Source organism: Crocodylus siamensis, chromosome 1, assembly GCF_052110815.1.
Source record: "Crocodylus siamensis isolate JL-2025a chromosome 1, ASM5211081v1, whole genome shotgun sequence".
In the NCBI taxonomy this organism is placed as follows: domain Eukaryota; kingdom Metazoa; phylum Chordata; order Crocodylia; family Crocodylidae; genus Crocodylus; species Crocodylus siamensis.
Window position 1 is genome coordinate 292,284,920 of NC_143395.1, and position 27,633 is coordinate 292,312,552.

General features: G+C 43.6%; 1 protein-coding gene across 2 annotated transcripts in view; it reads left to right on the forward strand.

Annotated features, from left to right (window-relative positions):
* Nucleotides 1-27,633, forward strand: part of LOC149874616 (endogenous retrovirus group 3 member 1 Env polyprotein-like) — a 65,936-nt gene that overhangs the window by 759 nt on the left and 37,544 nt on the right. The window contains exon 2 of one of the 2 annotated variants that reach the window (XM_090064727.1): nucleotides 1,021-1,097. The gene's annotated coding sequence lies outside the window, so the exon portion shown is untranslated. Of the gene's footprint in view, nucleotides 1-1,020; nucleotides 1,098-3,843; nucleotides 3,928-27,633 lie in introns of those variants that run through there. The other variant, XM_090064745.1, reaches the window with a different exon arrangement.

Here is a 27,633-nt window from a genome sequence, read left to right on the forward strand (position 1 = left end):
GTAGCCATGTTGGTCTAAGGACATAGGCAGGCAAGGCTCTTCGAGCAAGGCAAGGTTCTGTGATATCTTTTATTTAGGGTTGGCCATCATAGAAGATATTCCAGCTACTCTGTCCTCTATTGATACAAAACCCAGGCTAGGGTGCCCTGAAACACCCATTAGAGAACAGGACCTACAAGGGGGTCGGGGTCTGCAGCGTCAGATACTACAGCAAACCGTGTCCAAGAGGACGTGAAGGCAGCCTCCCATTTATTATATATTTTGTCATCAAAGACGTGGCGGACAAAAATTGAGGGTGCCCTTTGGGCCAGCTTGACACGGGAAGGGGGCCTTGGGGAGATCACGGCCATCCTACAGGACCCCATGCCATGACAGCAAGCTTTCAGGTGCAGTCATCCTTCTTCAGGCATAGGGCCATTTCAGATGGTAAAATTCAATAGCTTCCATGTTGCTGAAGGAGGGTGACTGCGCCCAGAAGCTTGCTAAGAAGTATTTTCCAACTATTTAGTTCATCTAATAAAAGTTTCCACATCTGCTCAAAGAACCTTGCCTGCCTATGTCCTTAGACCAACATAACTACAATCAAAAACCCTGTAATAAAAGATATCACATCTACCCAAGGAACCTTGCAAAGAACAAGTTTTTCAACGGTTTCGTTAGTCTAATAAAAGGTATAATATTCACCCAAAGAACCTGGTCTGCCTGTGTCCTGAGTCCAACAGGGCTACCACCAAAAACCCAGCAACATGAAAAATATTGAATTTTGCCACCTGAAATGGCCCTATGCCTGAAGAAGAGCGACTGCACCCAAAAGCTTGCCAAGAACTTTTTTCCAACTACTCAGTTGGTCTAATAAAAAGATATCACATTCACCCAAAGAACCCAGTCTACCTGTGTCCTTAGACCAACAGGGTTACGACCAACAAGCCCAAAATGCATGATAATTTTTGAGGTGACTAATATATGCAAAACCCAAGCCACACGCAGGGAGTCTTAATCACCTTTTGGGTTTGTTTTCAGCCCTTCCTTATGATTGCTTGTCTTGGAATAAAGAAATGCTTCGACTTTGGCCCAGTTCTCACTCACCTGCTGTTATAGTAAGGAATATAAAGTAACTAAGACTTATTTGCATGCTTATTTGCACACATTTTTTGTTCGGTGTACAATAGTTTTTTAGAAAATATGATCATTTGAGTTTCCAATACGATAATTTCATATTTAAGTCCTGGCAATGCTGCTCCTCAGCATTGTGTGGCATGGGCAAGCCTGGGAACGAGGCTGATGGTGGTTCCTGATTCTGCAGCTTGGGCACATCCCCAAATCTGTGGCAGGTCATCACAGTCCTTTAAAAAAAGGGCGGGGGTAGCCTGTCTCTGCCCATGTGGCTGAAGGTGGTTCCTTATTTTCAGTTCCTTATTCCTGGATCCCAGTTAATCCCAGCTGAATCTCAGCTCCTTATTCAGGTCTGTGTACTTGGCCTATGATATTATTCAACATTTTTATTAGTTGATGTACATTTTTGAGGAAGTTGTAACTTTTTCAGGGTGCCTGATTCATTCCTAACATCCTGTGGTTATGTAAAGATTAGCTTTGAAAAAGGAACCAGGAACAGGGAATAAGGAACTGGGAGTGCTGAGGGACTGAGTCCATTGACTTAATTGGCGGCATCTACGCAAGATGCTAACTGAGCAGTTGCTACTGCACAGTCATTTAGTAACTGCATACATAAGTATTAAATGACTGCACAGTAACTGGAGTAACTGCACAGTACCATCGCCAAACAGCTTTTTGATGGTGCTGACTGCGCAATAACTTGTTACTGTTTTACAGTAGTGTCGCGTCATGCTTGGTCCCACACAATGCTACTGTGCAGAAGGAACGAGCTATTGTGCAGTCAGCATCTCTTGTAGACACAGCCATTATCATCCACCTGATCCCTTCTAAACCCTTCATTCCACAGGTATTAAGGCTCCTCTCTCCTTTTCTAAGCCCCTGCTACATGTGACCTATATTGCACAATTCACTGGTCAGCCTTGCAATACATGTAGACCATACACTGGTGCAAAGTGACTATCACACAATTATCTGCTGAATCATGTAATACATGTAGACTGACCACACATGCAAAGTAATGATTGAACCATACAAATTTCCATCCAGCTATAAAACGAGCCAACCACCTAGAAAATGAGTGCTTGAAAAAAATTTAACAACTCTATAGCTGTTTTCCGTCCACTTTCACTTGAACATGTGGCAGGGCCCTAATGGCCTTGTGGCAGGGCACTGTTGGTCCCTGCCACTTTAAGGGCTGAGCCAAGCAGCCAGCAGGTACTTGATTGTGGCGGTCATTTTAGATCTCTGGCAGCCTATATAAACAGAGCTGTTCCCTGCTGGCAGGCCAGGCAGACCATGCCTGAGAGGGGGAAGAGTTCAAGGAGCTAGGCAGCCCCAAATGAGGGTGGATTAGGCTGTCTGATTGGAGGGATCCAGTTGGGGTCCAGACTGGAGGATTCTGGGGCCCAGTGTGGGGCTGGTGACATTAAGAATGGTGGATGCCATCTGCAAGGCTTGGGCTGCAGTATGGGGAGGAATGGAGCTGCAGATAGCACCCCCCTGGCATCAGGGCAAGAATGGGCAGCCTCCCGCCTAATTCACAATGTAATTATGTAACAACAAGGCATGGCAGGCGAGAAGGCAGGTGGTTGGCCAAGAAACAGGTGGGCAGGCCAATGACAGATTGGCCCCAAGGAAGCCCCCTGTTACAGGTCTCAATGTTTCATTAATCAAACTAGCTTTTCCTCAGTGATTCTGATGTCAGTTCACCACTTCTGGTCATGTAGCTCCTGTTTCACAGTGTTGCAGACTTTTTTCAGTGTAGCTCAGAACATTCATTCAGGTGAATGTTACCTTGGATGCTGCAATAACTTTCAGTGGAAGCACCAAATGCACTGCCAAGATGCTCAGAAAGTCTAGATTTTGTTTGATCAATCTGGAAGGAGAAGTCCATTTAATTCTAATAACTGCAGGACTAATGAAACAACATCTTTTGATTCTGTTTTACGTAGTCTATTGTATTTTTCTTAATAAAAGATGGCAAATTAAAGCATATTCCATTCAAGTTATGTGTGTTTTTTAAAGAGAATAATATACCCTTAAGCTCCTCGCATATTAGGAAAGCAGCTAATTTCTTTTTAACTGGAGAAAATACGTGTTGGGTTATACAGGATGATACACTACACTGTCTGTACCCCTTTTTCAAAATCCTAGATTTGCTTGTATAAATACCCTACGATTTTGGGGACACTCCGCTCCTGACAGGAACTTGGTCACTCCCACCACACTTTAAATCAGTGGTTCATAACTTTTTCAGTCTCAAGGGCTCCCCAGCCAGAACAATGCCAGCTCTTAGCTTTTGCTTGTTTTTTTTTACTACAGCAGGGGTTCTCAAACTTTGTGATACCACAACCCCGTAAAATAATATAGAAATTTATGCGACCTCCCCCCCATGATTAAAGCTATTGATTCCATTAGGATTAGGTAGGAGATAAATAAAGCATGTTTATCTTTGTATATTAAATTAAATATATTTGTCAAAAAACACTTTATAAAGTTTATCAAATTCAAAACTGTTTCACTGAATAAAAACACTGTCAAATTTAAAACTGTCAGTAGTTTTCAGTGAGAAGGATGAGCTTGTTTGGTACTGCTTAGTTTTTCAAACCTGGGCTTTATTTTTGAGACTGCCAGTTTCATTTCGTGCTCCACATTTATTTTTGATTGGTATTGGCTCTTTACAGCAGCAACTGCTGAAAAAAAAAACTCGCACTCAATCGCACGCAGTCAGTCAAACTGTTGACAGAGAAATACTGAGCTTCACTATCCCATACATGCCGAGATTAGAAAACAAAGGAGACACTTCCAATGTGGGTGAGTCCAAGAACGCCTGCGTCACTGCTGGGGGAGGGAAGCAGGCAGAGCGTTTGCACGTTGGGGAGGGGAGAGAAGCTTGTGACTCTCTTTTAAGTTGCTCGTGACCCCCTGTGGGGTCATGACCCACAGTTTGAGAACCCTTGGACTATAGGAAACTTGTAGAGCAATTCTTCTGATGTAAAGAAACCAAAAAGACTGCAGCAGGCCTGAATGCTTTCGACACTATGGATTCCTAGCTGAAATTTTTGGGTTTATCTTGTGAATCATGTTTGCCTGCCTAACAATGCTAACACTGTCTGGCAGCCCACGGTCCTGGTGAAAAGATCTCAAGGCCCCCCAGGGTGCCACAGCACTGTGGTTGAGAATCACAGCTCTAAATGGCACACACAGAAGAAGATGTGGTTTCTTTCAGAGGTGTAGCCATCTTTTCCGAGGACATAGGCAGACAAGATTATTAGGGTAAATGTGATATCTTTTCTTAGACCAACTGAATAGTTAGAAAAATTGTTCTTTGCAAGCTTTCAGGGGCAGGTGGCCTTCTTCCAGGGTAATCTTTCCAGAGTTTCTTTCAGAGTAATAACTCCATCTGGAACTGTGTAATGGCTGTTACAAATAAAAAGTTCAGTCTGCCAGAAGAGGTTCACAACAAACACTTCCTTCTGTTTTTAAGGATATTGCAGTTCTTGTTTCATAAGCTACTTTGGAGGGAGGCTCACATGTACACTCTTCCCCAAACCCTGAAAATGGAGATGTTTACTAGGAACAGCCATGGAAGAGCTGAGATTGAAGAGGCTGTGGGTGGGCATGTGCTCCTTGAAGAAGGAGCAGCTGGCTTAGTTATCTTCAGTAACATGGCTCTTGTGCCTACTCAGCCCTTCCAATCCTCAGGAAAAAGAAAATATTCCTGCTAACTGTAAGAGAATTGAGTGTAATATTTTTGGGACATCATGCTGGATGCAGAGCAGGCAAGAAAATCTGGAACACATTGCAGAAACCTAGTGTAGGTTGATGCTGTGGGCAGTTGAGGAATGTTTCAAAGATCAGCATTTTTGCTACTGCAGTTTCAAAATTTTCCATTAAAACCTGTTTGGATATGAACAGCCTGTGTAAAGATCACAAGCTAGATCCATAAAAGAGCTAACTTTGGATGCCCATTTATAAATCCTTCATGAGCTGCTGCCTAATGTCAGAGGTGCCTAAAGTCTGCAGGTACCTACATTTCTGCCACTACGGGTACGTTTTTGGGTATGACTGTAAGTACTAAAGTCTTTACCATGAGGAGCACTTACCTCACACCTGATCCCTATCTCAGTCTATGAACTAAGCATTTCTTTGTGTCAGGTTTTGCCTAGAGAACTGATCAAGCAGACAGTCGCAGAGCAAACCAGCCAAGTCTGAATCATAGAATCCCAGAATCACAGAAAATTAGAGTTGGAAGGGAGCTCAGAAGATCATCTAGTCCAACCCCTGCTCAAAGCAGGATTGTCCCCAAATAGATCTTTCCAACAAGGGCTTTGTTGAGCAGGACCTTAAAAACCTTCCAAGGATGGAGATTCCACCACCTCTGTAAGTAACCCATTTCAGCGCTTTCCCACCCTCCTACTGAGAAAGTTTTTCCTAATATCCAACCTAAACTTCCCTTGCTGCAACTTGAGACCATTGCTCCTTGTTCTGTCATCTGCCACCACTGAGAACAGTGTAGCTCCATCCTCCTTGGAACCACCTTCCAGGTAGTTAAAAGCTGCTATCAAATCCCTCCTCAGTCTTCTTTTCTGCACACTAAATAAGCCCAGTTCCCTCAGCCTCTCCCACTGGCAATGTGTAGGGGGTGCATGCGGATGCATGTGCACCCCCTGCAAAAAGACACTGCCGACAGCGCCTGGGGGCAGGCGGGGCTTGCCGCAGCCCCCATTCCCCTTGCTGCTGACACCACCAGTGGGATCTGCAGGTGGTCCATGATTGTCAGCGGCATCTGTGGGTGGTCACCAACCACCAGTCAGCACTCACCACCCCACGCTGTTGCTGCTGCGGTGGCTACCTGGGAAATCCCCACTTGCCACTGCCAACATTGCCACTGCCACCTGTGGAAGTTTGCCGTAAACCCCCCAGCCTCCAGGGGCACAAGGTAGTCATGGCCTCTCCTCAAAAGTTATGTAACTGGCACACAATTGTCTGGCACTCAGCTGGAGTACTGGTTGTACCTCACATCACTTATCCAGCAGCTCAGTGGTTAGAGAATTTACTGACGCCCTTGGGATTTGAACCAACAACTCCCACCTCCCACAAGGCTAGTCTAACTACTGCAGTAGAGGGTACATTTGTGCAGGGGTGATACTCACAATTCTTTTTCTACAAGCTGTTCTCACACAGATAATCATTGGGCCAGAGAGAGAGAAAGGGTCTAATTCTCTAGTTTACTGGCTGAGGTGCTCATTGGAGAAGCCTGGCTTTCCAGCCCTGTTCCAATAATTATTTAGGTATTTTCTATTAAATAGTCATTGGAGCAGAGGCTGGTGAGTACCCCAACTTCTAGGCTATAGAGTTATGTGCACTAGGCTACAGAGTTATGCAGACCCTCGTGCAGCTGCCTGCACCTCCTAGCTGCTTGCCACAGTCAGCCCAGGCTCTGAGCAGGTCTCTGCCACTCACCATGGAGCCCAGGCTGCCCACAGCAGGCAGCAAGGAGGCTGCAAGCAGCTGCACCAGGGCTGTGGAGCCCGAGCCTGGCTTGCTGCCAGCAGCAGGTGCACACTTGCCTTGGGGGTGGGTGGCAGAGAAGGGGCTGGGGTTGCACTCCCACAACAAGGATTAGGCACCTCACAGCTCCCCCACTATGTGCCCCAGCACACCAACCCTCTTACAAGTCAAGGTTGGGGTGTTTTTGGCAGTCCGCCTCAAACCATTGTCAACCCCTGATATATAATATGTAAATTAAAAAACTAGAGTCAAAAAAGCATGTATGCATCTATCCTGTTGGTGAAGCGAAAGTCCACTCTCCAATACCCTTCCCCTGACCTGTGTTTGGGCAGCATTAAACAGATACTACCCTGAACCTTAAAGAAAGTTAAGTGGTTGGCATGTGGCAAAGATGATTTCCAAACAACTCGACACAGAAGTGAAAAAACAAAGACAGCATTTAAGAAGGTCTCTTGGCACAATGTGCACTCCACTGGTTTTATTTATTATTATTTTGGATATTTTAAATAGTGTGGGTGAAATCTTTGCCCAACTTTTGCCATTTACTTAGGGTGACCATATGTCCTGGTCTGGCTGGGACAGTCCTGGATTTAGTAGGTCAGTCCCAGCTAACTGGTAAAAATTAAAACAGAAGTTCCCAAATCACAGGGGCAAAGGTCACAGTCTGGTGGGGAGGTGGAGCGGCATGTTGTGCCAGGCAGGCCAGCAGTGCTGCCTGCTTCTGCCACTGACTGGGAAGGAGGGTGGGTAGTGTCCTGGATTTTCTTAAAAACAATAATACAGTCACCCTACATTTACTTCAAGAGGGTCAGGATTTTATTCAAAATTACAATAACCTCTGAATAATTAAGCCTCCTGGGGATGCAGGAGATTGCAGACAGCAGCAGACCAGTGGAGAAAGCAGAGCTGGGATGAGAGGCTGTCACTCAGCCTCTCATCTTACCCCTTCCACCAATGCTGGGAGTGGGCACCGCTTCTGCCACAGGTCAGAGGGCAGCAGCTCTCACCCATGCTGACAGCCTGGCTCCACATGCCTGATCTACAGTCATGCAAGGTCTCAGGGTGTGTGCATGTCCCACTTGCAGAGTGTCGCCCCATAGCTGGGAGTGGGCACTGCATCTGCCACAAAGCCAGGCAGCAGCTCTTGCCTGGCCCTCCTACCCCTGTTGGTGCCAGGGGTTAGCGCTAACACGGTGGAGCACTAACCAAGCTCACAAAGCCCAAGGGATACTGGCAGAATTGACAGAAATTTGACCAGCGTACAGAAGTTATTTAAAGTGCTGTAGGTTGCTAAAGTGCTGTAAAATACAGTGCTTCAAATTTAATACTTTATCTAATAAGAGTTAATTTAAAGCACTATAGTCATTTTTTAAATTCTGTAAAGCCATGCACTTCTGTTAAGTTGTGGTGATAAAGTGCTTTAAATGGCAAAAAAGCAACTTCTGTACACACCCTAATAATCTCTCAGAGAACAGAGAGCTGTAAAGCTAATCAGTGGCTTAGACAATATAATTTTAAAGGTGCTGGGCAGTATTAGCACTGTTCAGTGTGAGAACACCTACACATAATTCACAAGCTAAATAAGGCCAGAGATTTTCAATGGGAATCCACAGCGTGAAAAACATTTCTGACCTGTTGTCGTCTTTCTGAGGACCTTGCAACGGAAGAGTTGCTCTATTATTTTTCTGCAGTTAAAATAGAGAAAGCTAAAATCTGATATTTTCCAAGGAGTTGCTCAAGTCTAACAAAGGTGCCTTAAGTCTAAAATGGTTGCAAACCCCTGGCTTAGACAGATGAGGTCTGAACATACTGTAACCTGGGCGGTACTCCAAGATGTACTGCTTCTCCAATTGAAGGGATCAAAGTAGGTGCCCAAGCGCTGTGGGAGGTGTAAGGATTCTCCTCCCCCTATAAAGCAGAGCCAGACCACCAATGGGGACTTAACCATATACCTTTTAATGAGAGAACAGTACTGGGAACATAACCAGTATAAACCAGGGGGTATAGGGGACACTATAGTACCCTGAGGGGGCAGGATTCAACAAAGTTTAGACACTTACAATCATAGACATATTCATCCAGTTGACAAAGACAGGGTTAACAAAATATAAAACACAAACAGCAGAACAAACAATACTGGTTGGTGAAATATAAAAGGCACAAAATACAAAATGACAAAGAATATAGGGCCTAGGTACCTGGAGGCGGAAACACAGTGGCCCCTTTCCACTGCAACAAGAACTTCTCCCTGTTAGCTCACTCAGCCCAAGTCATCCCTACTGGGACTTGAATGCAGATCACCCATGTGGTAGGCAGAAACTCTACCACACAGCCACCAGTGGTGGTACTGTGCCAAACTGCAAGGGGTCTTCACCTTCCAGGAGCCACAGCCGAATGTCAAGCTACCTGGCCTCTTATTGGAGGAGCTGGAAGCAGAGCTGGGAACCTCTCAGGTCGCTGCTCAGATCCTTGCTGGAGCCGAAAGGAGCCTCTCCTGCTGGCTGCAGCCTCTCATAGGGGATCCTGGAGCCCAGCAGGGAGCCTCTCCTGCTGGCCGCAGCCTCTCGTAGGGGATCCTGGAGCCCAGCAGGGAGCCTCTCCTGCTGGCCGCACACTGCGCTGCTGAGGGTCCCACTGCTGCTGCAGGTCCCACTCCTGCAGGTGCTTCTGGGGCAACTGCTCCCACCCCGCTAGCCCAGCTCTTGCAAGCTCTTTGAAACTCCTTCCTTGTGGTCCCTCACTGGTCTCTTTTGAGTCAGCTGTACTGCCCCTTTTATCCCCCTCCAGGTGACCCCAGGGGCCAATCAGGGGACATGGAGGGTGAATCTCTGGGGCCTGATTGGTGAGGAAAGGGAATTCCAAGTCCTCCAATCATCTTTTCCCCTTTCAAAACCCCTGGGCTAAGTCACTGCCAGCTAGCCTGTCACAATATAATACATTTAGCATTTGCTTGGTTTCTATTACTAGTAATGTAGTAGACTGAGCTGAGTATGAAGCTACACATCAAACTATCTAAAACTGAATATGTACACAAAGTGAAGGCCAGCCTAAGAAAGAATGGTAATATTTTACAAAATAAAAAGGCCTATTAAGCAACATGGGAAACCATAGAAATAAAAATACAAACACATTGCTCAGAAGATTTTTTTTGAAATAACAATAAAACCACAAACTCCTCTGGCACTTGTTCAGGAAAGAGTATGAAATAAATTACTTTGCCATACAGTACTTTTTTCCAAATGTAAAAGTACAAGAGTTCTTTAAACAATCTATTCCAACCAAAGTTTTATACTGGACCTCTTTGTGATCTACTCCATGGAAGCAACATTAACTTGCAAGTGTTCTTTATTTGTTTTGCTTTTTAAATGTCATCCCAAAGGCAGAGTTACTTAATCAGGAATAATAAGATAGTTTGGGTATGCTGCAAATGTTTTAGTTCCAGCCCCAGATAGAATGACTTGAGGTATTAAAGAGCAGGGAGAAGCAATGAATCTGCTTTTGTTTTTCAACAGAAAGCTTTCCTTTTTCCATAACTGATTCTGTTTTAACACTACTAGTAGAAAGATAGGGTACAGTTTCCATTTAGTCTCTCCATTGATCATAAGGGATTTATATTGATTAGAGGTGTAGCAAGCTCACTGAGCACCTGTGGCAAGAGGGGTAGGGAGCCACATGCAGGTTTGCTGACCACTGTAAACAGTATGGGAGAGGGGAGTGGAAGGTTTACCTTCCTCAGCTACTGCTGCTGTAGCAGTATCAGATCTGCTCAGTAGCAACAGCCCTGTGGCCAGACTCCCTGGAACATAACCAAAGTGCCCCGTTTGCTCCCTACCTGTGCTCCACTGCTCATCCATGTTGGGTGAAGGGCTATATCTGCTTTGGCAAAAGCTTCTGGGGAGGGGCAGGGAGGAGCACCATTCTCCTTGTTTCACATGAGACGTCCATGCCACTACACTATTGTAATCTTTTCCACCTTAAAGGGCGTGAGAATTCAATATACAAGAGATCTACTTATTTGTCCTTGCTGTTCTACTAAGCAATCTGATTGGTTGGCATCTGGCTCATAATAATGTCTAGGTGATAACTCAAGGATTTTTTAATCTTTTGAAAAGAGAAGCAGCCTTGTTTTAGGTAGAACATATTTTGTCTAACTTTAACAAGGCAATATTTCCTTTTGTTTTTCAAGCATGTTACCAAAGAGACAGTCTGCTTTTCTCTAGCAAAGCATTCACTTCCTGTGCATCATGCATTTAACTACATTTTTCTTCCCCTCCTCCAATCACTTATATAACATCTGACAAAAAAGCAGGCAAATACTGGCACAATGTTATCAAAATCTGGATCATTCCTACTCTTTTCATCAGAGAAAATAATAATGAATATTAAATTTAGTTGTCTTCTTAATTTGATCACAGTTCAGCCTCTCATACATTCTTGCTAGTTTCAAAAACTGCTCTTATGATTTAAAAGATCACAGTTACTTATAACTAAATGTGGTTTTTACAAAGAATAGCACTTTTGAACATCCTGTCTACTAATAAGGCCTTCCCCAGCTACCATGGCTATGCTTGCATGTACCATCAGTAGCAGGAAGTCTGTGGTTAATGATCTCTTCAAACCCCCACTCGTGTACTATGAGAATCTAGGAAATTCTTCTGTGTGCCACTGAATTCTGGTTCAGGTTTCAAACTTCTGTATCGCTGAATGCTTCGGTGCATATGGAGCTAGAGATGTGTTGCGTAGGTCCCAAAACTCTGACAATGGAGGGTTTCTGGACCACATGTCCCATTAATGATGGGATCATTGACCCCTAGGGAAACAAATCCAGCCAAGTCTGGCTTCAGGGACAGTCTTAGCAGTGTTTTTCCCCTGAAGCAGGAAAAAGATATCAACTGTAAGCATTGGGATATTAAAAACAGAGTCTGAGAGACTTATTGGGATTTCAGAGGGATGCATTGAGACAAGAGAAACTGGTACAGGTGAAGGAAACAGAAGGGCAGTTTTTTGTGGGAGAGGAGTCTGTTCTAACTGAGGGATGAGCTGAGAGAGAAGGTGACTGGCTGCACAGAGATTAGAGGAAGAAAGACTCCATGATTCAGAGCAGAAGCTACATACAGGAAGAGGGAAATCCTACACTCCTTAGAGGACTCTGATGTAAGCCTAAAAAACATGTAAGAGTAGCTAGACTAGACTGTGAGATGTCATTTCCATGAAGGAGTAACATACAATCTGTGCCAGGAAATGTACTAATGGATACATGCTTGGAAAGACTCTCTTATACATGCATTGTTTCTAGGACAATGTTGCAGGTGTGCTCTTAATAAGTACCATTGTGAAACCTGGAGTCTTAGCTTGTTTTTATGGGTTCACAAGCATCCTTCACAAGAGTGTGGGATCCTTCCATTGATGTGTCAAAAAAATAAATAAAACAAGGCAGATCATTTGGATGGTGAGATTGCAATCATCAGGGATCCTGGTTTTCTCTGATAAAAAAAAAATTCCCCAAATTTGGGATATAAAAAAGTAACCCAAAATCCACATTTTTCCATCATGAAAATGAACCGTCACGATAGATAGCTAGATAGCTAGATAGATAGATATTAGTGGCATTTCATTTTAATCATGAAAAAATGTGGATTTTGGATTACTTTTTTTAATAATATAACTCTTTGCTAATATAACTCTTAAATCAGTAGAGGTCTATCACAAATGAATCAAGCCTGAAGTATTTAAAATCTTTTACTTCAGAGTATGTTCTTCATTCCTCAACATTTCATTGACATAGCATTCAATTGAGGGAAAAACAGAAATATAATCAATTTATTTAAGCTCTCCCAAGGTCTGTTAACTTATAATGGCTTGTGAACAAAAGAATATTTCCTCACCAGATATGTTCAAGGTCACACAGCTTTAACTGAAAGCAGATAGCTCTTTGCCTCAGCATTAAAATACATGAAGAAATTAACTTAATCCACAGGAACCATTAATCTCTTTCTGTTTCCTTCCATTGTCACAAAGGCTGAGTTAAAGCAGCTAATTAAAAATAACACTAGGTTTTTGAAACTCTGCAAATTAAAGATTTATGTGTATGGAATTAGAAGAATAAACTTCACAACTCAGGCAAGCAAAATTAAAAGCAAAAAAAATCACAGACCCAACAGATTACCAATGCATTGAGTCCTATTTTCATTTTGTACTTTCATATTCCTTTTTGGTAAAAAGCCCCCGTAGTCTCCAATCTCCAAAATCTGACTCCACTGTGGTCCTTACCTGAGACTTTAGCCTTTCTCTAAAGTTATAAATCTTCAATCCTTCTTGATATTTAACATTTTTATCCATATCTGCCTATCAATGGCTCTGAAATGCTGCCAGAGTTTCTCAGTACCTTCTACCCTGTCTCTCTTAAAAGCCTTCTTTTGTTTACTTTCTGATCCAGTTTTTCTCATCCGAAGTTCTTAATAAGGTTGTTCTATGGGATGAAAGCTAATATGAGAAACTCACCCAAGAGGGAAGGATAAATGTTCTTTCATGCACGTAGAGAAGCACTTACAAAAGCGTGTGGCCATAAAAATACAAATAGTTCTATTTGGCCTGCCAAAGCAGCATTTATATACACACAACATCATTTTATGAATGAGAGTCCATTTTAATTCACAGTGTTTTCTGTATAAATGTCTATTAGTGTGCATAAATTAAGATCTTGTAGGCTTATTAACTGTACTCTTCGTAAAGTCAGCACATCGAGATCTTGATAGAATTTCCTTTTGTCAATTCCAAATTTTTAATGCAAAGAATTTATTGGACTGAACACTGAGATAATACTGCCCTTGTATAGGATGTGGCTTTAAAATAAATCTCATGCTTCATAATGAAGACTATACATGTATTATTAAGCCATTGATTATATTATACGCAACGTCTTTTTAACCAAGGAAATGGGATTACTTATTTATTCTTATGCAATTTTCCATTTCTAAAAGGTTTGATTGAATCTGGATTTGCACCTCTTTAGTGTTCTAATCCAAGTTTTCAGTCATTCACATGAGATTTTATATAATTTCCCTCATAGTACTGTTGATTATCTATATGGCAGGACAGATGTCTTGGCTGGACTGTATTCTAAACATCTAAAGTAAGTCATTCCAATCTGGCTGGGAGTCAGACTTTGACTGGCTTGAATTAAAGAAGTCAGATGTTATAAGGTAATAAGTACATGTGTTCGCTAGGTATCAGTGACAGAATGTTACACTATAAGAATGAAGTGGACACAGAGAGGGCGTCCAGATGAGCAGGAATGTGTGTTTCCCCAGGGAAAGTGGGCCACTGCTACTTGTCCCTGAGGAATGCCCTTGCATGCATGCTCTGGCATGCAGTCGGTTACCCCGGGTGGGGTAGAGGAACCTGGGGCCAGCAACTGTGTTGACCCCAGCAGCCTTATCTGGGGTCCTGAGGGTGTCTGGGAGCTGCAGCCGTGGTGCTACTGCAGCAGGAAGCCTGGTCAGAGGAAGGCTCTGGCTGGCCGGGCTCTGGTTTTGGGTGGCGCACACAGGTGCCATGTGTGCTGCCCCACTTTTTCGGCATATTTTATTTTGACACCAGGATCTCCCAAGTTAAAAAAACCCTGTGCTGCCAAGTAGCAGTGTGGGGAATGCCTGCCTGTGTGGTGTGTGATATCACGGACGGGTCCGTGGCACCACATACCGCATGTCTGTGCTCGTCTGGACCCACCCAGAGTGGACAAAGTTTGCATTCTTTGATTCTATGGGCCATTTTGGAGAATGAAAACTAACATTGGCAGCTCTTATGGCTCAGCAAAAAGGGCACTGACTTACTTTGCTTTCTTCCATGGTCATCTTAAAGTGAATTGGCAAGAGAAAAAATAACCACACTCTCTGATCCACTTAATGATTTCCCATAGCAAAGGTTATTTTTATTTAAAAATTCATATCCATGTGTTTTTTATACTGATATTGTCATGGTTACAGGACTAGCTGCATTTCTGTCCCCATTGTGGTTTTTCTGGCCCATGGCACACAATATAATTGTGTGATTGGGATCAGAGGAATTTAACCCCAGTTCCAAATATCATGTATCCTGCCATGTTAGACAGGATGTGCCACTTTGGGATCAGGGATAAAATTCCTCTGATCCTAATAGTAGGGCCAATGTTGTTCCCATTTTCAAGAAAGGGAGGAAGGAGGACCCAGGAAACTATAGGCCAGTCAGTCTTACCTCAGTCCTAGGTAAGCTTTTTGAGAGAATTATTCTGGCATAAGTCCGCGAGGGACCAACCGCGGAAATTGTGCTTAGGGGCAACCAACACGGGTTCATTAGAGGCAGGGCCTGTCAGACCAACCTGGTGGCTTTCTATGACCAGGTCACCAAATCCTTAGATGCAAGGGTAGCAGCGGACATAGTCTTCCTGGACTTTTGGAAGGCCTTTGACACTGTCTCTCACCCCGTTCTCATGAAGAAATGGGGGGACTGTGGCGTTGATACCTACACAGTCAAATGGGTTGCTAACTGGCTGGAGGGCCGCACCCAGAGGGTGGTAGTGGACAGGTCTTATAAGACCTGGAGGGATGTGTGCAGTGGGGTCCCCCGGGGTTCGGTCCTCAGGCCTGCACTGTTCAACATCTTCAACAGTGACTTAGACGAGGGGGGAAAAAAGCACCCTGTTCAAATTCACAGACAATACTAAGATGTGGGGAGAAGTGGGCACTCTAGAAGGGAGGAATAGGCTGCAATCGGACCTAGACAGGTTACAGGGGTGGGAGGATGGGATTCAACACCGACAAGTGCAAGGTGATGCACCTGGGGAGGAAGAACCAGCAGCATACCTACAGGCTGGGGAACTCTCTTCTCATCAGTGCAGAGGCAGAAAAGGATCTTGGAGTCATTACTGATGCCAAAATGAACATGGGCTGACAATGTGGGGACGCGGTCAGGAAGGCCAACCGTACCTTGTCGTGCATCCACAGATGCATCTCGAGCAGGTCCATGGAGGTGATCTTCCCCCTCTATGCAGCACTGGTCAGGCCACAGCTGGAGTACTGCATCCAGTTCTGGGCGCTGCACTTCAGAAGGGATGTGGACACCATGGAGAGGGTCCAGAGGAGGCCACTTGCATGATCAGGGGACAGCAGGGCAGGCCCTACGAGGAGAGGCTAAGGGACCTGAACCTGTTCAGCCTCACAAGAGAAGGCTGACGGGGGACTTAGTGGCCATTTACAAACTAGTCAAGGGGGACCAGCAGGCATTGGAAGAGTCCCTCTTCCCCTGAGCGCTACCAGGAGTAACTAGAAACAACAGTCACAAGCTGGCAGAGGGTAGATTCAGGCTAGATATCAGGAGGCGCTACTTCACGGTCTGGGCAGCTAGGATCTGGAACGAACTTCAAAGAGAAGTGGTGCTGGCTCCTACCCTTGGGGTCTTTAAGAGAAGGATGGATGAACACCTTGCTGGGGTCGTTTGACCCCAGTACTCTTTCCTGCCATGGCAGGGGGTCGGACTTGATCATCTGCTCAGGTCTCTTCTGACCCTACAAACTATGAAACTATGGTTCAGGGGGCCCAGCATTGGGACTCAGTCCCTGATGCTGGGCTTCTGCCTCACCAGTGACTTGAAAGGCAAGATGTACAGCCTGACATGGGACTGTGTCCCCATAATACAAATGTCTAGAAGTAATTTATTCCTGGAACAACTAGTCTCTGTTAGGATTCCCTAAAATAGTGGTTCTCAACTTTTTCAGACCTTTCTAAAAAGGCTAGGACTCTTCCATTTGGAATGGAGAAATTTGCAGTGGGTTATGATAGAGGTCTATAAAATCATAAAGGATGTGGACAAAGTGAATAGGGAATTGTTATTCACCAAGTCCTAGAATGCTAGAACTTGGGGGCACCCATCAAAGTTAGCAGGAGACTGGTTTAAAACTACAAGCAGTCCTTGGACTTATGACACAATCGGTTCCTGAAAATCACATCTTAAGTCGAAACATTGTAACTCGAAAGCTATTTTTCCCATAGGAAACAATGTTATAAATGGGGGATTTGTTCCTAAACCAAGGTCCAATACCCTATTTTCACCAAAAATAACTCAGAATGTTGTACTCAAAACATTATAGACGAGTAATATAGCTACATTCATGTATTTATATTGTAAATAGCGATCATATTGATTTGGAAGGACTTCTTTGAAGTGACTTTGCTGGACTTTTAGAAAGGCTCTTGGTTGGACTTTTTGAAGGTCTCTTGGCTGGAGTCTTCCCAGGAGTCTTGGCTGCAGGTTTTTCTAGAGTCTTGTCTGCTTTCTTAAAGAAAGTGTCCAAGGAAATTTGGACAGATGTTCTCCAGGAAGATGAGTGACACAATGAACTTGTTTGCTGGCATGGCATGGCATTGGATTAAGTGTTGTAAAGTCGAAACTGATGTCAGAAAGTTGAAACAGGGTGTCAATTTATAAATGCTGTAAGTGCAAAATGTTGTAACTCAAAACGTTGTATGTCGGGGGCTGCCTGTAACAAGAGAAAGTATGTTTTTCACATGGTGTGTAGTTAACTTGTGGAACACATTACCACAGGAGGCAGATGACAGAGCTGGATGTTAGATCCATTAGAAGGTATTAAACAAAACAGTTAAATATGTAGCCTCTGGAATCATTAAACCGAAGACGGTGGAAGCCACGTAGGGTATGGGATAAATCACTCTGGAATTACCGTCTTCATATGTTCTTCCTCCAAAGCATCCACTTCCATATCCACCTGAAGACAGGATACAGGGCTAGATGGAACCATTGTTTCATAATTTCATAGTTTCTAGGAAGGGACCTGAGCAGATCATCGAGTCCAACCCCCTGCCATGGCAGGAAAGAGTACTGGGGTCAAACAACCCCAGCAAGGTGTTCATCTAGCCTCCTCTTAAAGACCCCAAGGGTAGAAGCCAGCACCACTTCTCTTGGAAGTTGGTCCCAGATCCTAGCCGCCCTGACCGTGAAGTAGCACCTCCTGATATCTACCTTAAGTCTACCCTCTGCCAGCTTGTGACTGTTATTCCTGGTCACTCCTGGTAGTGCTTGGGGGAACAGGGACTTCCCCAGTGCCTGCTGGACCCCTCTGACTAGTTTGTAACAGGCCACTAGATCCCCCCCTCAGCCTTCTCTTGTGGAGGCTGAACAGGTTCAAGTCCCGTAGCCTCTCCTCATAGGACCTGCCCTGCTGTCCCCTGATCATGCAAGTGGCCCTCCTCTGGATCCTCTCCATGGTGTCCACATCCCTCCTGAAGTGCGGTGCCCAGAACTGGATGCAGTGCTCCAGCTGTGGCCTGACCAGTGCCGCATAGAGGGGGAGGATCACCTCCTTGGACCTGCTTGAGATGCATCTGTGGCTGCATGACAAGGTGCGGTTGGCCTTCCTGACTGCATCTCCACACTGCTGGCCCATGTTCATCTTGGCATCAATGATGACTCCAAGATCCTTTTCTGACCCAGTGTAGCACTTCCTATGTCTTTATGTTCCTTAGACTCAAGGCGCTCTTTGGAAAATGCCAGCTTTTACCTTTCATTTGTTTCTTGACTACAGTAAAAATAATCGAGTAATTCTTCTGCTGCAAATGACTCAGAAAGACCATAACAGGTCAGAATGTTTGTTAAACTGTGGATTCCTGTGTGAAATCTCTCGGTTTATCATGTGAATTGTGTGTGGGTGTTTGCATACCTAATAGTTCTAACACCCCAACCTAGGATCTTACAGCACCCCGGAATACCTAGTTAAGAATCATACCTTAGAGCATAGAGCTGAGGTTACAATGCAGCTTTCTGAGAACATGACTATTTTTATCTTGTCAGTGATTAAAAAGGTGAGTAGTTTAAAGGTTTTGAGTGTGAATGATGTGGTGAGTTAGGGCACCTTCATGTGCTACACTACACGGAAAGCCTACAGTTTAGACATATCCTTAGACAGATGCACTCATATTTTTTTCCACTCTGAAAATTCACATTCTGCTGACAACTGGAATATTTGCTTTTCTCACCTAGTTTATGCTGCCGTTTTGTGCTATTGTCAAACCCACAAACACTTCTCTGTAATAGGAGCTGAGTCAGGCAAAACTTTGCCCCTCTGTGAGCTGCTAAAGAATTAGCTGGTCATGCACACCCTTCTTTGTTTGTCAGTGAATATTCCTCCACTTGCAGGTTTTGTGCCCCAGGCAAATTGTCTCTTTTTTAAATAACTCAAATATTTTTAGGCTTACTTTCAGATTGGCAACCTTAAGTTTATTGCAGACTGCTTGTCAGTATATTAGTTGAAGTTCAAAGGTTTTAGTGTGCACCAGAATATCTTTTAGATATTACAAAAGAGGCTATAACATCCCCTTCATCAGCCTGTCAAATAAGGCAAACACATTTTACAAGCCCGAAGTCATCATTTTAAACTAGAATAGGCCCTATCCTACTGGGAATGCATATTTGCCCTTGTTTTTTGGGTACATTCCTGTTTGCCTACATCTATTCTCCAGATCCATTGTGGAAAAATGTACCTGCTGTAGCTTGTAGGGTATTATCTATTCCTGGCCATGAATGAAAATCCCTCAATATGACTCCATTTAGGTTTTTTTGGCCCACATAAAATCTGGTGCTGTGATTTTTTTTCTTAAACAAGGAAAAAATGTGAGGAGCAAGAATTGGTCAAAAGTTCAACTATATCTTGTACATTTCCTTAGTGGTTTGTAAGGTCTCTTCCCTCTTTGCTTAATGGGCTGTTCTCCCTGCCAGAATTAATATTGTGCTGGGCCATTGCAGGACAACTTGCATCTCTCTTGGACTTCCTGATTCTTAACTAGAAAGCCCCTGGGCACTGTTCTGCTGCTCCTCAGGTCAATAAATGATTTTTTCCCATCATAAATCCAATAGAAAGTCAGAAAGCACACTTTCACTCCTACTCTCCTTCTGGTTTTATTTTACATCAGCATTTAAATCCATTGGTCCACAATTTCCAACTATACTTTGTCTTTTGACTATTTGCCTGCCGTAAATATTCAGGAAACAAACAGGAATCCATTCTTGCTTCATATTAACATAGCTTTAGCAGCTCAGATTTCCCCCAAACTCTGGATCTCAAAGCGGGACTTGACCGTTCCCCATACGTCCTTTGCTGGAAAATTACAATGTGTAGCTGTTAACATGGTTTCTACAGCGGGAGATGGGACAGCTGATCTTGGATCTGTGTAGTCTGTACACATAACAGTCTCTTTTACTTTCACCCTAAGGCACTCATGGGGGCAAGTCTAAACAGATTTTACCTGCAATCAATTGATTCATCTGAAATAAGCCAGTTTCCCAACCATGGTGTCATCCAGAATCTTTAATCATTCTGGATTATGGTCCCTCAGTCAAAAGATTTACTTAGGTTTCACAGGTGGTGTGGACCTCCCCAGATCCATATCAGGCCCTGGTTCTACTCAGGCTTGGAAGGACAGCTCTGGGATACCTGCCCTGGCCTCTAAAACTTTCCTGCCCTCCCACAAAGTTTTCACCTTTTGTCACCTGATGGGTCATCAAGAACACAAATATATCCTGTTCATTATCCAGTGCTCTGATCACCTGTTTTATCTCAGACCTCCTGCCCCTTAGCTTGTGTTTTGTTTTACTTTTTTTTCAATTTTTTCAGCCTGATAAGTTTTTGCATCTTTTTCATCTTACAACAGCCACCTGAGGCATTCATATCCTAATATTTAAGCTTTTATTCCCAACCAGCTGGGGGAAAAGGTTTCTTAAGAGAAAATAGTTCTTTATCTTTTACTACCAAGTCAGCATTTTCAGTCTTGCAAGCACAGAGGCTACTTTGCAAATCTCTCAGTGTTTTCCTCCTGCCTTATACAGAGATATTTGACTTCCTGTTGACCATGCTTTCCAAGCTAAAGTGATGTTTTTTTCATAGCAATCTTATCTAGATCACCATCACCTATTCCTCTATCTTACATAAAAAGGTAGCTAGCTATGTCAGTTTAAATTCAGACAAAATGGTAGAGATGTACTTTATAGAATCATAGAAAATTAGGGTTGGAAGGGACCTCAAGAGGTCATCTAGTCCAACCCCCTGCTCAAAGCAGCACCATCGTCAACTAGATCATCCCAGCCAAGGCTTTGTCTACTGGGGTCTTAAAAACCTCTAAGGATGGAGATTACAAAACCTCTCTGGGTAGCCTGTTCCAGTGCTTTACTCCCTTCCTAGGGAGAAAGGTTTTCCTAAGCTAAATTTCCCTTGCTGCAGTTTGAGACCATAGACAGGTGCTGGTCAACTTTTTGGCTCTCTGGGCCAGATAAAAGAGTGGCACAGGGCCAGTGTGTGAGCCAGATCAAGCTCTGTGTGACAAAATCAGGCCCTGAGTCCCGGCACTGCTTCCTCTCTGCTCCGCATGCTGGGATTCAACCCTAGGAGCATGGTACTGCCCCTGCACACTGGAATCAAGCACCCAATCCAGTGCGCAGGGCCTGAGGTTCCCCATGGGTCTACAAATTTGGCAGTGTTGCCCTGAGGGGCCAGGCCAACGCTCAGGATCTTAATATTGGGCTGTTAGACAGGCGGGTGCGGTGTACAACTGCACATGCACACATAAAAATCAATTAAGCACACAGTCACTAGGTGCATGCATCCCTTTTAGGTGTACACACTCACACTACCATCTCAGGCACATACACTATACACCCCAAACGTTAGACACAGATCACTAATTCATATATCATGCACACAATACCATATATATATGCATCCACACTCTCACGCTAGCAACTCAGATACACACTTGTTCAAAATAACTAGTCTGGGTTCACACATACTACACACACCAAATTTAGACAGAATCAATTACCAGTTACCAACACCTGTACATTCAATACACACATGTGGATTACTAATTCATATACCACACACACACACAGTATCTATATCTATATATCTATATATCTATATGTGTGTATATTCACTAATTTACACACATACCACCCACCTGCACATAAACACAAGTGAGTTCCTAAGTTGGGTATTGTGATATGTATGTATGTGCTTGGTGTACTTGGGATACCTGGGGAAAGGTTAAGGTAAGAAAGTAGAAGTGTAGGGGGTTAAAGTTACTAGGACCGGGATTAGAACTAGTGGACTACAGGGGCCTGGGCTGAAGAACTGAGGCTTGGGGGGAACTTTAGGTTAATTGATCTTAATTGATTAAAAGACAAGCCCAAAGCCTGCAGAACTGGGAAGCATGCTGGCACAGAGTGTGGGACTGGAGCCAGAGCTACGGGGGAGCTGAAAAGGTAGATGGGGAGGGGGAAAAATGGGACTAAGGGAAAGTGTGGGTGTTAAAGAGGGACTCTGGGTGTGGGGAGCCAGAGGGTGGCTCCGGGGCAGCTAGAAAAGTTGCAGAGAGTGGCAGTAGGTGCTGGAAGCTGGAGAGAACTGCAGGACAGAGAGAGAGGCAGCAGAAAAAGTCACAGGAAAAGGAACAGGGACAGCAGGAAAGCAAGGAGAGGCTGAGAGGTGGCAGACAAGGGGAGATGGAATTGGGAGGAGATGGGGAAACTAGCAGAGAAGTTGGGAACTGGAGCTGAGAAAGAGAGAGGGAGAGAGAATGAGGCTGGAATTTAAGATAGGGAAGGGACTGGGATTCAGTAAAACATGGCCCAACTTGGGGTTGCAAATGACAGTGGTTTTATTGAACAGGGGAGATGGTGACACAATGCCAAATTGGTTCCCTTGCGCGCGCGCACACACGCACACACACATGCGCGCACACACACACACACACACACACACACACACACACACACAGAGCCTTGGTGCAGGGGCTGAAGTCCACTGAAGCCTAGGAGGAGAGAGAGAGAGAGAGAGAGTCCAAATTGTAGGAGGAGGTATGCAGGTAATAGCTACCTATCCAGGCTGAAAAGGGGTCCTTGTCCAGTAGATGTTGTCCAGAGGGGGTCGCCAGCAGGCTCTGGGGTGGATAGGTGATGTGAAGCTGGTCTGGATGGAAATGGAAATGGCATTCCCACTGGGTCTGTCTTGACTGCCCCTCTTTATAGGGGCAGACCATGTGTGACCCTAGTGACAGAAGGCATGCCCAGGCAAGGGTCAGCCCCTGGCAAACTGAGCATGTGTGCTCCATGCAGGGATATGCATGGGTGTCTGTAATGGTGGGGTACAATGATAGAGTTGCTGGTTCTGCAGGGTCTTTTGTTTTTCAGTTGCTGCTCTTGTCTCTTTTTCTGGGTGAGGTCAATGGTTCCTGGATGAATCAGTGCAAGGTGATGGCCCAGTAGCGGCCTGCTACCATTGTATCTCAATCATACCCAATCATTCTCATTCGTCCGGGGAACCAATTTACATGGAAGGGGTACAATGAATCATATTGTTGCAACATGGGATGCCCAGGCAGAGGACAGAAGCTGGAGGCTTGACATATAAAATGGAAACTTGACATGACTTTGGTTCACTTACAAACACAGGCCTAAACCATACAGTATCCATATGAAATGACAAAAATCACTATAAAAATGGCAACAATACAATATACAACAGTAAAAATTAATACAAATCTAATAATTATAAAACAATGGATATCCAAAACCAAAACTTGCCACCAAAAATAAAAATGCTTAAAGCTTATCCTAATTTTGAGCTCACTTATACTTATCTGTAGAGAGGGAGAGAAAAGTCAGAAATGGTTGGGGAAGAGGAGGGAATGCATTTTAAGACAAATGAAAGAAAAAAAAGAAAAACTGGGGTTTTGCTACAGCAGCAGAGGGAAAGTACCACCACTTCCCTGCCACCAAACTCCTAGACCTGGGGGGAGCCCCACAGGCTGGATGACATGGTGTTGCAAACTAGATCTGGCCCATGGGCTGGGGGTTAAGTGCTCTTGTTGTAGACTACAAGTTAGTTTGCAAGGAACATCACTACCATGCCTTCTCTAGATACAGCTACTTAAGATAGTGGTGCTCAGCTTGCCCCTGCCTTCAGCAATAATACTGAACTGTCTCATTTTATCAGACAATATCGTGGGTGCATCACATCTGCATAATGCATAATCTATTCCCAAAGCAGCTTCTTGACTTATACCCACTTCAGTGGGAACAGAACCAAGCCAAAAAAATAGCAGCAGCCTCATTTTACCACCTTCTGCAATATATTCCCAGACCCATACAGAAATCCATACTGAGGCAATAAACTCTTGGATGCTGTAACAGGGAGCCTTTCTGGCTCCTGTTGTGGAAGAATTCCATTACAGTTTCTTCCCAGTCACTCCTATTTGGTCTTTTTCTTGCCATTGTTTTCTCACCTGTCTGTCAATTTGGTTGTCCTGGGTTACGGCAGATGTGAGGAACTTCAAGTAGAGGGTGGAAACTCCACCTCTCTATTGTGTTAGCCCTGACCTCATGGCATGGGGGCAGGGACTAGAGTAGTATTTTCCAACATTTTCCAGCCCAAGGCACACTTACATTAATAAACATTTTCTGCGGCACATACCTATTGTAGCTCATTGCCATGGCAATATTCCATGGCACACCTGTTCATTTCTGACGGGACACTTTTGTGCCACAACACACTGGTTGGGAAACACTGGCCTAGAGCTTAGGTGGCCATTGATGCTTTTAAAATTGATTGGTCAGCATCAGACAACACCTGCCTTGATTGGACCTGGACAGTGATGTCGAAAGGGCTATATTAACCTAAAACTGCCCAGGGGAAGAGCAGCAGCCATGTTAAGTCACATATAGTAACTGAAACATCTGCAACTCTCTGTCTCTCTTTCAGGATGCTGAGGATGCTGAAGTGAGTAAATTACTTGGAACTTACCTAGATATATAGCTTATTGTAATGTAGAAGCATATCAACCAGCGACTAAGCTGACACTGTTTGCTCTAAGGTTATTCATTGATACGTCTCTAACCTGTATCCTTCCCCAAGCCTACCCTCTTTAACCAATAAAGCTCTCAACTATAACAAGCGTGGCGGACTTGTTGGGAGAGGGACTGGGCATGCCTTTTCTAGTCTCTATGCTCAGCTGGCTAAGGGAAGCTACTTTTTGTGCTTCAGGCTAAAGGAAGCACCCCAAGTTCTTGCAGTGGGTCAAGCACACCTAAGGTCTACAAAGCATGCGTACCTCAGTGTACCCTGTGCCAGGGGCACAGGGCCTGGAAATAGTCTAGACCCCTGGGTGGTGGCAGTGGTTCTCCAGACTTGCGGGTGCGCTCCAGAAAGGGGGTTGGCCTGAGGGGAGGCACTTGGAGCTTGGTAGGTGGTCAGATGCAGTGAGGTGGGTGGCTCAGCACAGGAGCACCCCCTATTGGTCTGCCACACATGGTAGTAGGGGTGGGATCCCACAGCCCACTGTCTAGAAGGCATAACTTAGGGAGAGGAAATAGTCACTGAAAACCCTCGAATAAATAAATCTTTAATTTGGCATTGGACAGGGTAGCTAGCTAGGATGGCTGACAGGTATGACAGCCTGACCATGGATGGCCTGGTGAAAGAAATGAACAAAACGTAGCCTCCCTAGAATTTAACCATTTGCTGTCTCCTGAGAGATTATTCTTTTAAACTCCTTACATTTTCTGTGATCTGTCTAATAGCAAGATCAATTCATCCATATCTTTCCAAGAATCAATATTGATTTTTTTTTCTTCAAAGCCGTTCCTTACATAGCAATTAACTCATCAGTATGGCGCTACATACAAAATGTTTCCAATTTTTGCTTGAGTGCCTCTTCTCATTTCTTTTGCAATCTACAAAAGAGTTTTCTGAAACTTATCTGAGTCTTGGCTTGCTTGGGCAACTGCCAATTTCTCAAATGTATTTTTCTCATAATATTCTAGCATATGATGAATTAGATTGTCACCTACAAAAGCTTATGCCTCTCTGAACCAGTTAGTCTCTCTAAGTTGCTACCCTGTCCTGCCTTTTCCTTACCATATGGTAAGGAATGAACTGGATGATTTATGATTAAAGTGGCAACAAATCAATTTGTATGACTTTGTTGTGTCTGTTGGATCTGTATATTAGGTTTGTATTACCACTACATGGAGAAGTGACTAAAGAAAATTAACACAGGTTAGCATGTTGCAGTGTACTGTACCCATCAGTTTGCAGGCTAAGTGATGAGTTCTTAGCAGTGATGAAGAAGGCAGCTGGCTGTTCTCTTGAAGGCACTTTCAGACTTTGTTAGGTCACCTGATGCTGCACAGACTGCACTTAGGGAAAGGTAGAAAATGAGAAGTGGAAAAGGCCCTTAAAGCTCACAACAAACACGCCTATTTAAATTTAGGAAGCACCTTGCACACATGAAGCTTCAAAATATTACATCCCATTTGATTCACCATTCAAAACAGAAGATGTGCCCTTCTATTACCATTTAAAATGCAATTCGGATGATCAGTAATGCAATTTTATGAAAAATTCAAAGCAGTTTCTCAGTCTGTCTCTGTCGCTAACAAAACCCACAAATGGATGTCTCTGATCTGCGCACTGAAGATTCTACTGTTAGCACTAGTTCTGTCTCTTTTTTGCAGTCCTACTTGCCTTAACTATCATTTGATTCCAAGGTCAGACTTTCAACTAATTTATTTTTTAGGAACAATGTTCCAGGAAGATTAATCAGTTCATACATTTACTTTTCCTTCCTGCTTGTGTAGCAATGATGTGAGACCCAGAGATTTATCATCAGAAGTTAGCTGGGTTTTCAGTTTGAAGAGGTGATATCTACTTCTGGACCTCCTTTGCCTACAGACAGAATTGGGACTCTGTATTGGTTTCTGTTTTATACATGTTATTAAAACTGTAAAACAAAATAAAACATATTTCCACAGCTAAGTTGTTAATAAAAATATCACACTAAACTAAAACAAATTAAATATAAAAATCAAAACAAATAAGAGTTTGAAGTGAGTTTCAGTACTGTATTGGGATTGCAATTAATTCATCAAATTAATACTAAACCAATCCTTATTTAATTTCTAGGAATTTAAAGAATGTTAAGAATGTCTAAAGAAGTTATCAAATTAGACAAACATACTTTGAATCTGGTTGAGTTGTTTAGCACTGAAATAATATTACTGTAGAATGACTGAACCATAATCTCTGAGGCTAATATAACACTTCCCTTTTTGACTTTCATTATTACGTGGCAGCTAACCCTGTTCTGTTCTTCCTGCTCCAGCGGAGATATTGTGATGCACAAAACACGCTCAATAAGATTAATTTTAACCGCCCCATTTATCAAAGTTTACTGATAATAACCCCAAGTCTCTCAGGAATTTTAGATACAGGAAACATTTTAATACATGTCTTTATGAGAAAACATTTAGGGTTGTTTAAGCATAACAAAAAATCCCCAGAAAGAAAAGCCCCTCTACTGAGGCTTTTTGCATGGCCACATAGACACACAGTCACATTTTCACTTCCATACCATAATAAATAACAGGAACTAGCCAAGGACTTGGGGTCATGGATCTAAGAAGTGATAGTTCTTGGCCTGGCCCTGAGTTCTTATAACTTCCAATTTTTACTTGTTTTGCCTTGCATTACCTTCTTCCAAGATCTTTAGGTATGAGGCTCAAGCAACTTAGCCTACTCCATGAGGTCATTATTTGTGAGCTTCAGCTTGCAAAATTCTTTGTTGAAAGAAGACATTTAACAAAATATTCTATATTTTCCATATTATAAAAACTGTTTGTTTATGATCTCCCCCCCCCTTCAAAATAGCAAATATCCTTACACATACATCTACTTTTGAGAAGACTGGCATGGTCTTATTCGGATGAAAGTTCTTAAAAACATTGTCTTTTTTAAAACAGAAAATCCAATATAAGCCTTGTAAAACACCCAAGGCAAAAAGCTCAGGTACAGAAAAGTCATGAAATCATATAAAATTAGGGTTGGAAAGGACCTCAGGAGGTCATCTAGTCCAACTCCCTGCCTGAAGCTGGACATCCCCAACTAAATCATCCCAGCCAAGGCTTTAT